Source organism: Lactuca serriola, chromosome 5, assembly GCF_051521515.1.
Source record: "Lactuca serriola cultivar US96UC23 chromosome 5, Lser_US96UC23_V15, whole genome shotgun sequence".
NCBI classification, from domain to species: Eukaryota; Viridiplantae; Streptophyta; class Magnoliopsida; order Asterales; family Asteraceae; genus Lactuca; species Lactuca serriola.
The window spans coordinates 192,105,360-192,118,407 of record NC_136412.1 but is presented as its reverse complement, the minus strand read 5'-3'; the positions used below and the strand labels follow the sequence as shown (position 1 = coordinate 192,118,407).

The 13,048-nt window shown below is 37.0% G+C and overlaps 1 pseudogene; it reads right to left on the bottom strand.

The window, feature by feature from the left end:
* Positions 1-1,427: 1,427 nt before the first annotated feature.
* Positions 1,428-4,574, bottom strand: LOC145050055 (protein SUPPRESSOR OF GENE SILENCING 3-like; annotated as a pseudogene).
* Positions 4,575-13,048: the final 8,474 nt, after the last annotated feature.

Here is a 13,048-nt window from a genome sequence, read left to right as displayed (position 1 = left end):
CTTAATCTGGTCTTTGTAACTAGGATTTATCTCTTTCGGTTTTTGGTTATTCCGGTTCCAAAACCGAATACACAAGTTCCAAAAAAGTAAGAACCGAAACCGAACCAGTTTTGATTGGTTCCAATATTTAGGAACAGGAATCAAAACCCGCTTGTAGCGTATCCTATTCCGGAACCGAGGGCGGTTCCGGTTCTGAAAACAGATACCTTGTTATGTTGCTCATATCCTTATATCAATCATTATGTTATGTTCCTTTCTACTTGTGACATGCTTTCTCTTTCAATAAACATTTGACTTTCTTTCAATGAAACGATAGAAATCCATAGCAAAATTCCCACAAATTTGGGGAATACATACCGTACCTATCAAGAGTTTTGTTGACATGACAAAGCTTGAAAGTTCATCAAATTCAATCCAAATTATGTCCAAACCAAGAAGAGACCAAGTTGGCCACTACTTGATTCATCGTGTCGCCACCTGCCACTAATATGCAACCATTAACGTGTGGTTGGGTTTCTCTCCCCCGGCCCCGACCTGTCATTTCCCTCTTTCTTCTCTTGATCTCATTTCTAATTTCTTGAGGTTGATGTCCTTCATTTTAAATTAACAAATTGCGGTTTGCTATCACATAAGATGATACTATAACAAAAAACAAACAAGAGGTCTATTGTATTGTTTAGCATCGAAATGATGAATGAAACGTCCACTTTATTTTCATTTGTGCCTTGCTACAATTTAGGAAATTCAGTCAAGGTCAAAGAAATGTGAAATATGATAGATGTAGATCATAATTGTTAAATATATTCCGAAAGCCTTTTATTATTTGTTTTATATTATATGTAGAAGTTATTATTTGATTATAATGTCTTATAATTATTTAGGAATGTTTGTTATTCTTAAACCTAACGTATTTATTATGTTTGTTTATTTTCTTTTCTTCACGATGTAAAAACTGATTTACAAATATTTGACTGTTCCAGGATCCATGTAATATGTATATCGTCTCTTAAACTAATTATTCGCTACAGACCTATCATCAGTACTCTTTTTCCAGCCAAAGTTGCACAATCAATACCAAATTCAAAACCCATAAAACCAAACTAAAAAATAATTTTTTTTAATATGATCAGAAAAATTATGAATAAATAAACTTTATACCGTTTTTATTGTTAGCAAAGTCCCTTTCTGAAATTTTTGAAATTTTACTTGTGCTATTATGCTAAGGAAAAGAACCGTCAATTTGCGGTTTTTACTTGCATAATAAAACAAAGACCAACAAAACAACATTCACCAATCACCACCCAACCAAGTAATATTATATTTTATTTTCAAGACAACAATTCAACTACTTTAATTAATGTCTAAACTGTTACACTTATTATATATAATGCCTCATTCGTTCAATTCAAAGTCTTTCAGTAAAATGCTCAGATATTCATCTCAACTCTTTGATCCTTTACCTCCCAGCCTTCCATTTTATCTTTAGGAGTGTACTTCTCCATCAACCGAGTCAACTCAGCATTAAAACCTTCCTCCAAGTCGATCTCCTCCTTCCAGTGCCTTCTCTTCATTTCAATCTGCTTCTCCTCAGGCCTTTTCATCAGCTTCTCCCTCTCTTCCTCAAATTCCTTCATTGCCTCAAGCTTCTCATCCCTGTGTGTTTGTGTTCATTCATATTATAACATTAATTACATCAGATTTGATACAATATTGTAATTTCAGAACAAAGATATATTACCCAACAAAAAATGTCAATACCTCTTCTGAGGATCTACCACTGAATAAGATTGCTCAACCCTGATGCGCTCTTCCCTCTGCAGCTTATCAAAATTGCCTTCTTTTGCATTCCGAGCATCTTGGATTATCTTCAGCTGGTCTTTAAAGAACTGTTCTTGAGAATCCATCTGAAACAGAAGAGAAAAAAAATGGTTTCTTCAAACATGTAATATCATTTTATCTAACTTATTAGTATATAACTAGTTACCGCTTCCTTGTTTTCTTCATGGTAACGTTGTGTTCTCTCCCTCACAATTCGGTTCTCTTCTTCGGTTTTCCTCAGCCTCTGAGACACCAAAGTAAACGACTCTTCAAGTGCTTTCGAATGCATTTGTTCTTTAGCAATCCTGTTCTTATACCAAATCAGTTGTTGGTTGTCCTCACTCATTTGCTTCAACTCGTTCACAACCCTCTCTTGATAAGAAACCAACTCAAATTTCAGCTTCGATTTCCCTAAACAAATCAAAAACCTCATGGATGTTCATGTTCAGAAGTCAGAACCATGGAATGGAATTGACAAACGAATGGAATTGGAAAAGTAACAAAAGGACCTTGACAATGTTGATTGAAGAAATCCAAATCTTGTTTTGTTGCCATGTATCCGTACAGCTGTCGCTGACCACCAGGGTAAAACAGAATGCGGCGGTGGGATTGATCCCACGCATCTCGGTCCGTACCCTCATTTTCAAAATGCTTGCTGAGTCACCATAAGAATGGTGCGCCTTCACAGCTTTTTCATAATCCTTAAAATAGTCCAAAAGCTCTTGATTCCCCATTCCTAGCCACTGATCCACAACAGTTGTTGCATAATTCTAGTGTCAGCGTTTTACATAAACTGATTAAACTTTAAAGAAAGTGAAGATATTGTAACATATAACATACCTTTTGATTCTCATCTTGTTCGAGCTGTGTATTCATGATGACAACCATTGGTGGCCACATGATTTCCTTGTCTTTCACAACTTCATTAAGACCTTTCCATTCGCCATATGACTCACCAGCTGCTACCACTGTAGCTCCCCTTCAACGCAACTCTTCCTCCAAAACTTCAGCTAGATCGCGATGAATTTTGACTCTTTTTGACCCTTTTGTTTTTGCATGTGTCACCAGAGAAGGGAGGTTGCGATACCAGTCAATGGCACCTTGACCATTTTGACATGCGGGGCAATGCCATTGTCTGGCTGGCTCGCTGATTTGCTCCACGGTCAAACTGTCCAGAGTTTCAAAAAAGTCGGAATACCATTGGTTCTTCATGGGGTTTAGGGGTTTCATATGAATCATACCCATCACTCAAATTTTGATCATCATCATCGTCATCATCATCATCATCGATCTCGCCAATGTCATGTTGATAACAACTTCTGGAGCATTCTCTCTCCTCCCAGCATCATTTCCCAATTGCCATGCATTGGCTGGCCTAGCATTCCAATTCCATCCACTCTGAAGAGGTGGAGGAATTGCATTTGAAACACCACTATAGTTGTAGTTGCTGCCACCACCACCACCACCTCCACCACCTCCACCTCTTCCGCCTGTTTGAGCTGCTGCCCATGTGTTGTTTGAAGCCCTGACCTGACGGTTGCCCCGGCCACTGGTTCTTTGGGTATCTGGTGGGTTGGGAATCCGGGCAGCCTGCTGTTTGGAAGGACCACCATTTCTGGTTTTGTTCTTATTCTTTTTGGAGATGACCTCCCAACTGCCACTTTGGTTTGGATCCAGATTCACATCTAGAACTGCCTGATTCAACTGATCGACATCATAGCTAGAACCACCGGCTATGTTTTTACCCTTGGATGAAGGCTTGTTGCCATCGCCTCTGTTAGGCTGGCCACCTCCTCTTTTGGAACTCATCTGCAACTCAAAAGACAGTTAGAAATAGCATTGCATCTGTGAGTTTATTTACTAACCATCAGTTGATGAATGATTTTCGAAAGAATCAATGATCGGATGAGAAATGACAATGTTAGTATGTTATAGGACCTCTAGCTTCTGTTGATGTACTTCTCAAACACTTAAAAACCATAATCAGGGTTTTTAATGCAAGCATTTCTCAAACACCAAGATCAATATTTCTGTTAGAGACAAATTTGACGTAAAAAACATAAAGATCAAACGAAGATGAGTTTTCATGAAGTAGAAACTTCGAAAAGATGACAATCCAAAAAAAAACAGTGATACGATGCTTGCGGTATCAGCAAATTATTTGAAAAACAAGTAACAAACGACGATCTGAGCAGATAAAAACTACCTGGTGGAGGTACAGTGTATCACGGTGGAAAATGGCGGTGAAGCGAAGTAAAATCGGAGGAGTAAGAATGGCGTTTGACGGAGACGCACCACCGTAAAAAGAGGGTAAGAAACAGTCCTGCAAGAAATTACCAAAAGTGAATTCTGTCGTGTAAGGGTAAGGCAACAAGGAGCGATGTCATATTCAGTATATTGACATCTCAGTTTTTTGACGGTAGGGTACGACGGAGTGGTCACCGTGAATCAAGTCAAAAATGAAACTTTTCCTATGTTTTTCTTTCTTAACTCTTTATGTCTCTATGTTTTGATCGTTTATGCCTCTCTTTTTTTCTTAGAAATTTATTAAAACAGCCGAATTTATTTGTAAAAAATAGCCAAAAATTAACAAATTACACAAACTAACCAATTAACCATTGAAATTGCAAGTGATTCAGGACCATCTGCGATGTCTTTAGTTCATTTGCGAAAGTACAACCCTTCAATGCACGGATATACATCAACGGCTTGTACATTTGAGATGGAAAACTTATTGCCATTTCAGAGAAGCCCATGTATACTTTCCATATTTGAAGTATAAAAGCCTATTCAAAAAGAAAAAGAAACACCCATTTTTCTAGTTTATAAGAGTATATGGTATGGGCAACTTGAAGTGGTGTTATAACAAGAATCAACAAGATTAGGGGGTGGTGTTCATGGTGTTATAACACCATGTTAAGAGGAGAGAGATAGAGAGAGATAATTTGGCAGCCAATAGGTGATCACGTTTCTTCTTGTCATGGAGATAACAAGAAGTACCACAACAAGATGCAACAAGGAGGGGGTGGTGTTTTTGATGTTATAAAGGTGTTATGGGCTGTCAACTCAGCCACAACAAGAAGCAACATGACCCACACCGTATGCTCTAAGTTTATATCTGGAAAAACTCTTTGAATGTAACATTTACCAAGAAAGATGGACAAAGTTATGTATTTTCCCGAAAACATGATAAAATCTAGTAATTATATGAATTCATAGTTAACACTATCAGATTTAATAGTTAACCTTAACAAATTCGTAGTCAAACTTAACTATTTAGAAGAAGAAAAAAACGCCAAATCATAAATGGAACGTAGAGCATTCGCAGATTGATCACACCATCCCAGTAAATGAACTGACTTGGCTGGAACCGATCCGAAACGGACCTGGCCCGGAACCGAAGTCAGCCGAAATTAAGAACCGAACCGGATCGCCAGTTCTACCAGTTCCTACCGGTTCTTGTCGTGTATTCAATGTTGGAACCGGTCCTCGAGAAATAGCAACATACGGTTCCAGTTTTTGCCTATTCTACCAGTTTTTGTCGGTTCCACCGGTTCCGGTTTTACCAGTTCCGGTTCCTACCGATTCCAAAAATCCACAAGAATATTGTCTCGGACCCGGCTCGATCAGTTTTATCCAGTTCCAGACGGTTCCCCCGTCCAAATGCTCGTCCCTAACACCATCTACAATTTGGTGTGTGTGTGTGTATGTATATATATATATATATATATATATATATATATATATATATATATATATCTTTACTATCTTATAAAACAAATCCTACTATTTCTAAAAATACATTGAATAAAATAATAATACTTTTTAAGACGTCCAAATCATTAAGCTAATTGTACAACTAATCACTAATAAAATAATATTAAAAATTTAAACAAACTCCTATAAATCTTCTCTTTCAAGGTTTTGACCAGATCTTTTTTCATCCAAATAAATACTCAACACCCTATAATTTGGTCATTTCATGAATTTTTTTATTTTTAATATGACATGTTTCTTAAAACAAACTAATGATTGAATTGAAAATAATCATTCTCGATCGAAAAGAAATTAATTGTCGAAACAAACTATTTGTCGTCCGCCACTTTGCGCGGGTAAACAGCTAGTATATATATATATATATATATATATATATATATATATATATATATATATATATATATATATATATATATATATACACACACACACACACTAATGATTGAATTGAAAATAATCATTATCGATCGAAAAGAAATTAATTGTCGAAACAAACTATTTGTCGACCGCCGCTTTGCGCGGGTAAACGGCTAGTATATATATATATATATATATATATATATATATATATATATATATATATATATATATATATATATATATATATATATGAGCAAATAGCAGATACAATAAAAGGAAATAGCATATAGACTAATGAAATCACAAATGGACCTTAGTTACGTTCGATTTCAGTGGCTATTTTGTGTAATTTTGTTTTTTGTTTTTTTTTTCTTTTTGCTAATTTTTACAAAGTCATTACCGATTTGGCTAGCTTAGCAAATTTCTCCCTTTTCTTTTAATATTTGTATTAATAAAATATAAATATTTATAGATTTTATAACAATGAAAATATAAGAGAAACATAATGACATGCGTTTTTTAATTTGAATTTAATCTACTTTTCTTAATTACTTTTTCTTTTATTTTAAAATATTATTTAATACATATTAGTATTATTATGATTTTTCATTATAAATATGTATATTATATAAATATTATTTAATATATTTAGATATTGTAATACTAATAGTATTGAGCACAACAAGTATTGAACGACAATTTGATTACATATATTACATATTTAGACCTATAAAAATTACGAGTAGAAGTTAAATATTGTGCATATAGATTTATGTGATGTATGTATGAGGTAATCAATGCCACAACACCCTGTGTTCTGTAATTATTCAATTGTAAAATAAAATAGGAGGCATAGGATATTCTTCTCTTAATACCACCCTAACATGATGGTTGTTATTTATGTGTCCAGTGTCAATAGCAACCTGTTCATGCATTAGAGGTGGAGTAGATCGAAGCGGGAAGTATCTCATATTGATAACATTCCTTATTGATATTGTCATATGTATGCATATTTTTAGGCATTATTCTAATATATTTTAAGCTATAATTTGGTTAAAAGCAAAGATATTTGGTACTTGTTTGAGTTAAATTACATTTTAAAGCCAAAAATGACATTCTTGAAGGAAAATGACCAAAACTGACAAAAGTTAGAACCTGGAAGGACTGGAGATGAGTTGGGAGTTTAATGGAACTTAAAATGAAGAAAAATCAAGCAAAAACACTCCCCACGACATGGCTAGAGAATATCACGATGTGACTCTTAGAAGAATCTCGATCATACGCATAATGATGAAGCTCACGACATGAGCACTATAATCTCATGTCGTGATGAGGGAAGTTCCATAAGATAATTACGCATAATGCAAGTTTCTTTGTTAGGCACAAATTCATACTGATCTCACAACGTGAGACCCTAATTCTCACGACATGAGATTTGTTTTATGGAAACTATAAATACTCCTTGACATATTCGACATGGAGAGATTGAAATGATACCTTGGAAGTGATAGTCGATTTCATAAGTCAGGGACCTGCGAAAATCATCATTTGGAAGAAAAGACCGATTGGAGATTAAGAATTTGAAGATTACACATTACATTCGGTTTGCATTAAATCAATCATGTTTAATTCTTATGAATGTTTGTGTTTATTTTCTGCCATGAGTAGCTAAATCATTAGGCTTTCGTTTAGTGTGGATGAACCCTAATAGTATGTGTTAGTTTCTTACTTTTCATGGATTTTATGAAGTTGGTTTAATCTTGTGTTTAATTATCATTACCTAGTGTTTTGGTCAAAAATCAACTAAGTAGAATCTAACGAAATTTTATGATAGGTTATGATGTTCGTGTTTAATCAAGTAAGGAATGTTAATCAAAGTGACACAAGTGAGTTACAAGGATCTTAGGCATAAAACTTTAGGAGGTGGTAATGATCACTTGCCTTGATGATTTTATTGATATCAAATGTTGATTTATAGAGATGAATGTATAAATGTAAGTACAAGTATCGTGGATGAGCTCAGTGTATCTAGTGTGTTATTTATAGTCTAATGCTAATAACAAGAAGTCTGATAATTTCGGGATCCTCCATAATCATCATATGAACATTATTTGACTTGGTATTCCAGGTCTTTTGCTTTGTTGAGATGACTCTCCATTGAGAATGGGTCTTGTGTTGACTCGTTCTACACATGTGAGAAAAACAAAGAAAATATAGTCGTTAAAAGTGTTAAAAATATTAGTGGTAATAGTCAGGATCCTAGGATATGTTTAAGGATCCTGAGGCTTCTCAAGTATTTGAGGATCCTGAATACAATTCAAGGATCCTGTCCCTAACAAATTGCCCCCAAATTATACCTACGAAATATAACCGTTAGTGTTTTAAATATTTAGAGGTATAATTTTTAAGTAGAAATTGAAGTAAACATATGTAACAGATGGGTAATTTGAATTTCAACGGCTAGATTTCTAGCCGTTGGAAAGGGTCAAATCACATTTTTACCTTTCATTAATTCCTATATAAGTAAGATATGGAGCTCTTCAATTTCATCTTACTCTTAACCTTTATTCCGGAAGTTCATCGATTATCATCAAATGTAGCATGTTTATTCATTTTGTCTTTCTTCCTTCCTAGTTTTCTTTTTCTTAAAAATGGCCAAGAAAGGAGCTCGTTCCCATGCAAACATCATAGTTATAACCGATGATGATTTCGTAGATCAGAAGCTCCTTTCCTATGAAGAAACTTGTACCTTCAATGACGATAGTATTTAAGTTTTGAGTTCAAGGGGAACCTTTTCCGCTAGTACTGTCTTCAAGCCTTTTGATGTTAGGATCCAACCTAATTTTATTTATTCTATTTGAGTTTGTTTTCCTGAGTATCCCTTTACCTTAGGCCTTGCATATCCCTTTTCCGGGATCATTCTTGAATTCTTTGAAATCACCAATATTTCATATATTCAAGCCATGTCAGCGGTTTGGAGGATCCTTTATTGGATTTATAATCTGAATCATTACATAGGTCTCAACATTGTTCTAAATGAATTAGCTTATGTTTACGACCTTTCTATCTTTGGAAACTCTCGCTTTTGTTGAAAGTCAAAACCGACGGATCACCTCTTATACTAAAATCCAAACATAATGATGGTGCTTGGAAATGAAGATACTTTTTCGTAAAACGTGACTCGATCCCTGATGGAGATCTTTTATCTTAATCTTGGGTTAAAAGGGTTGGGTTCCTTATTTTCATATTGAGGATTCCAATATTCACACTTCTTATTTTGTTTAATTTTCTGCAGCTTTCAAGTTTGACGGATTCCCCCCCCCCCCCCAATCGAAGATACCGAGGATAGGATCACGGACTTCCTTGCTTTGCCAAAGGTTGTCAGGATATTCAAGTTCGATCCTTCTAGCCATCAAGAAAGCTCAATTGCTATCATCCCTATGGCTACCGGTAGGGATCCTTGAGCACTTTTTATCTTTAGTCTTTGAGAAATTGTTAAGATTTCTTTGACTTTTGCAGGATCCAAATCCACATGTATCGGTGCTCATTTCTCCCTATTTGATCTCGATATGGTTGCTTCAAGTGGCCAGATATTTGTGAAGAAATAGAAAATTAATCCCTCCCTTGCTCCAAAAAAGACCCACATTTATCTAAAAACGAAGACTCTGGGGTCCCGAACGAAGAAAACTCCTAAAGCCATGAATTTGAACTTGGAAAATCTTGGAACTGAGGATACACTTCAGAGGCTGGTCTCTTTTTCTCAAGTTGTAGGTATTAGTCTTGCTTTTGTTTCTTATGTTTGGCCTTTCATTCTTTCTGACGTAACTCTTGCTCCGGGTCTTTGATCGTGTTTCTATAGACTTGAGGATCTGGGTCAAAAAGGCTGAAGAGGCTTTAAGAGAGAAAGAATAAGTATGGAAGGTGACCAACGAGGATCTCCTGAGACGAGTGGAACTTCTGAGCAAGGAGAAGGACGAGAAAGAGGAGGAGTATGATGTAGAGATGGTTGGGAGGGGTGCATCCCTTGTTGAATTAAAGGGTGAATCTATCAAGACCAATGAGGATCCTGAGGGACAACGTTCAAAGGCGAATGAGGAGAAGAAAAGCCCAGGCGATGATGACGAAGTTATGGTCTAGGCCTATTAGATAAGGATATTTTGCATGATTTTGTATAAAACAATGTTTGTTTCTTATGGAATCAATGTATCACTTCTTCGTTTACGTATGGTTGTTTCATACTTATTGTTAGCATGTTTGAGTTGCATGGTTCATTTGCGTAGCAGTAGGATCTTTAATGATTCTTCAAATAATTAGGATCCTGAAAAGTAAAGTCTTGCAAACAATCTTAGGAACTGCATCACTTAGTCTATCAATTTAGGATCCTGGGTTGGTGAGGTTCCTTAGAAATAAATAATCATTTTTGCTAACTACTTTTTCAGTCCACTCTGTTAGCACTGTTGAACGTTTCCCTATAAAGAACATATATATATAACTAACTTATTATTCGACCTAATTAAAGTCCAAATTAAATTCATAACTCCATCGATGTGATGCTTGTTACACCATTCCTGTGAAAGACGACAGAAGAACTCAATAAGGGGTATTATAGGCAAATCAATAAGACAAACAAACTCTAGAAAGATTAGATCTTTGACAGGTAAATCAATAAGACAAACAACTCTTGTACACACAATGAATCAAATGTATGTCGAGTGATTAAAGTATAGTCACACCTCAGAAGAGCTCAATTAAGAACTTCTACTATAGAGGTGTGTTAGGGTTTACAGTACAGTCAATATGATAATAATAAAAGTGTTAATGACAAGGATGCATGCATGCACCTTATATACTAAACCCTAGAAAGATTAACACGGTTGGACAGGCCCAAACCCGTGACAAAACTAGACTATACAACAGACCGAATGACGCAACACACTAGACTCAACAATCTCCCCCTTTGCGTCAATTGAGGCGAGAGATCAAATCGGTTGAGGAACAGTGGTCTTCTTCACGGTCTTGAATATCTTCGATATGATGGCGAGAAGAGTATCATGGAAAACTATGTACCACCGAAGCATATCCGTGAAGTTCTTCTTATCTGTTGCTTCATTTTGTTTACACCTATAGATTATGTCTAAAATATGCTCCTGGCAAGCCGTGGAGAACAAGTGTTTGTCATCAAGATAGAACACGAACTTCTGACCTTCTGCTCGTGTAAACATAACATCATGATACTTAGAATCAATATTACCTATCTTCATCTTGGAAGCATCGCATGATGTCCCAATGGGTTTGACTATTGGTCTTTTCCTCAAAACAAAAGCAATTTCCTGATCCATCTTAGCAACCTCATGAATGTAGGAAGCTAGCATTCTCTTGATATGATCAATAATGGGCTCGTACTGGTGTGGATTGGAAATTAGAATGTTGTTCAGAAGGATCCAGTCATGGGGATTTAGGTTCGGTAGATCGGCCAATGAGAACACATAAACCGAATCATGTACCATCACAAAAATCATGACCAATAATTTCTTTTAAAAGCATTACTGATCCATAGCATTAAGTCATTCAAACATACAAAAAGGGGGTTATATGACAAATCAGAGTATCTTTTCCAAAACACTTATTCATTTTATTAGAGTAAACATCCCAGGCTAAACTTCTTGGTGTGTGTCATGCGATCATCCCGAGCTCTTCATTCCACTATCGGAAATACCTGAAACCAAAACTGAAAACTGTAAGCACGAAGCTTAGTGAGTTCCCCAACTTACCACATACCATACATAGCTACTGAGCCATACATGCCATACATAATTTTGAGCATGTAACCACATATTGGGCCCCTGCCCACTGCATTGGGCCTCGCCCGCCATCGGACCCCGTCCGTCATCAGGCCCCGCCTGGCATCAGGTCCCACCTGGCATCGAGCCCCACCCGGTATACATATATGTTTCCTTTAGGCCCTGTCTGACTCTGGGCCTCGCCCTCCATACACATACATACAATTAAATAACATACATAAACATTCCCTAACCATACCTTACTCTAAGGCATCGCCTAACGTGGGCCCCGCCCTTGGTCTGCTATTGAAGTAGTGGAGCCCCGTTCGCACTCCTACTAGTAGTGAGATACGGGCCCTCTCCCACACTCACATCCTTCCTATCATGAGCCTCGCCCCTGCTCTACTAATATCGAGATATGGAACCCCATCCATGCTCAGCTAGTGATGAGATACAGGACCTCACCCACAATCACCTCCTCAATAGGCACATACAAGTATCACGAAGACAACAAGTATAATCTAATGCACTACGTAAGAATCTTCCTCGGGAAATACCTCGACATCGGACCCCCGGCCCGGAAACATACTATTATACCGACACATGCAAGAATCACAAAGACCTCTAGCATCCTAACATTCCTCGAGCCTCGCCCGTCATCAGGTCGTAACTCGGAACGTATATCAATAAGTGCCTAGGGCTAACCCCCGGCTCTTCCTTCTATACATAAGCATAAACATGAACATGAACATAATGGGTCGGCATTGTGGCCGTAGACCATGCACACAGTGAGGAGACTCACCTCGAACTGCTGAAATTGCTGATAATCCTCTGGCTGCTATCCAACAACTCTCTGAACTGCTGCTCCTTTAGCTCCCCGAGCTACCAATAGCAAAAATAGCAACACTCAGCCTAACTGTCCTCAAGAAGCCAACTAAGTCAGCTTTGGTCAAAGTCCTGGTCAAAGTCAACCTTCCATTTGACTCGACTCGTCGAGTTGTTCTGCCAACTCGCCGAGTCCATGCTCCTCAAGTCCCAAAACAACCCCGACTCCACTCGTCGAGTCTAGTGAGAACTCAATGAGTTCTCCTTCATCTAACACTTTGGGACTATCTTCAACCGACTCGCCGAGTTCATCTTCATAACTAAGAAGATTGCCTCGGACTCGCCGAGTTCCTCTTCGAACTCGTCGAGTACTATGATCTTCAGGTCCATTACAGACCCAGACTGGTTGAATCCTTTACTAACTCTACTACTGATCCGAATCACAAACAGAAGGGTTTGAGTTTGCGACCCGACTCACCGAGTCCATA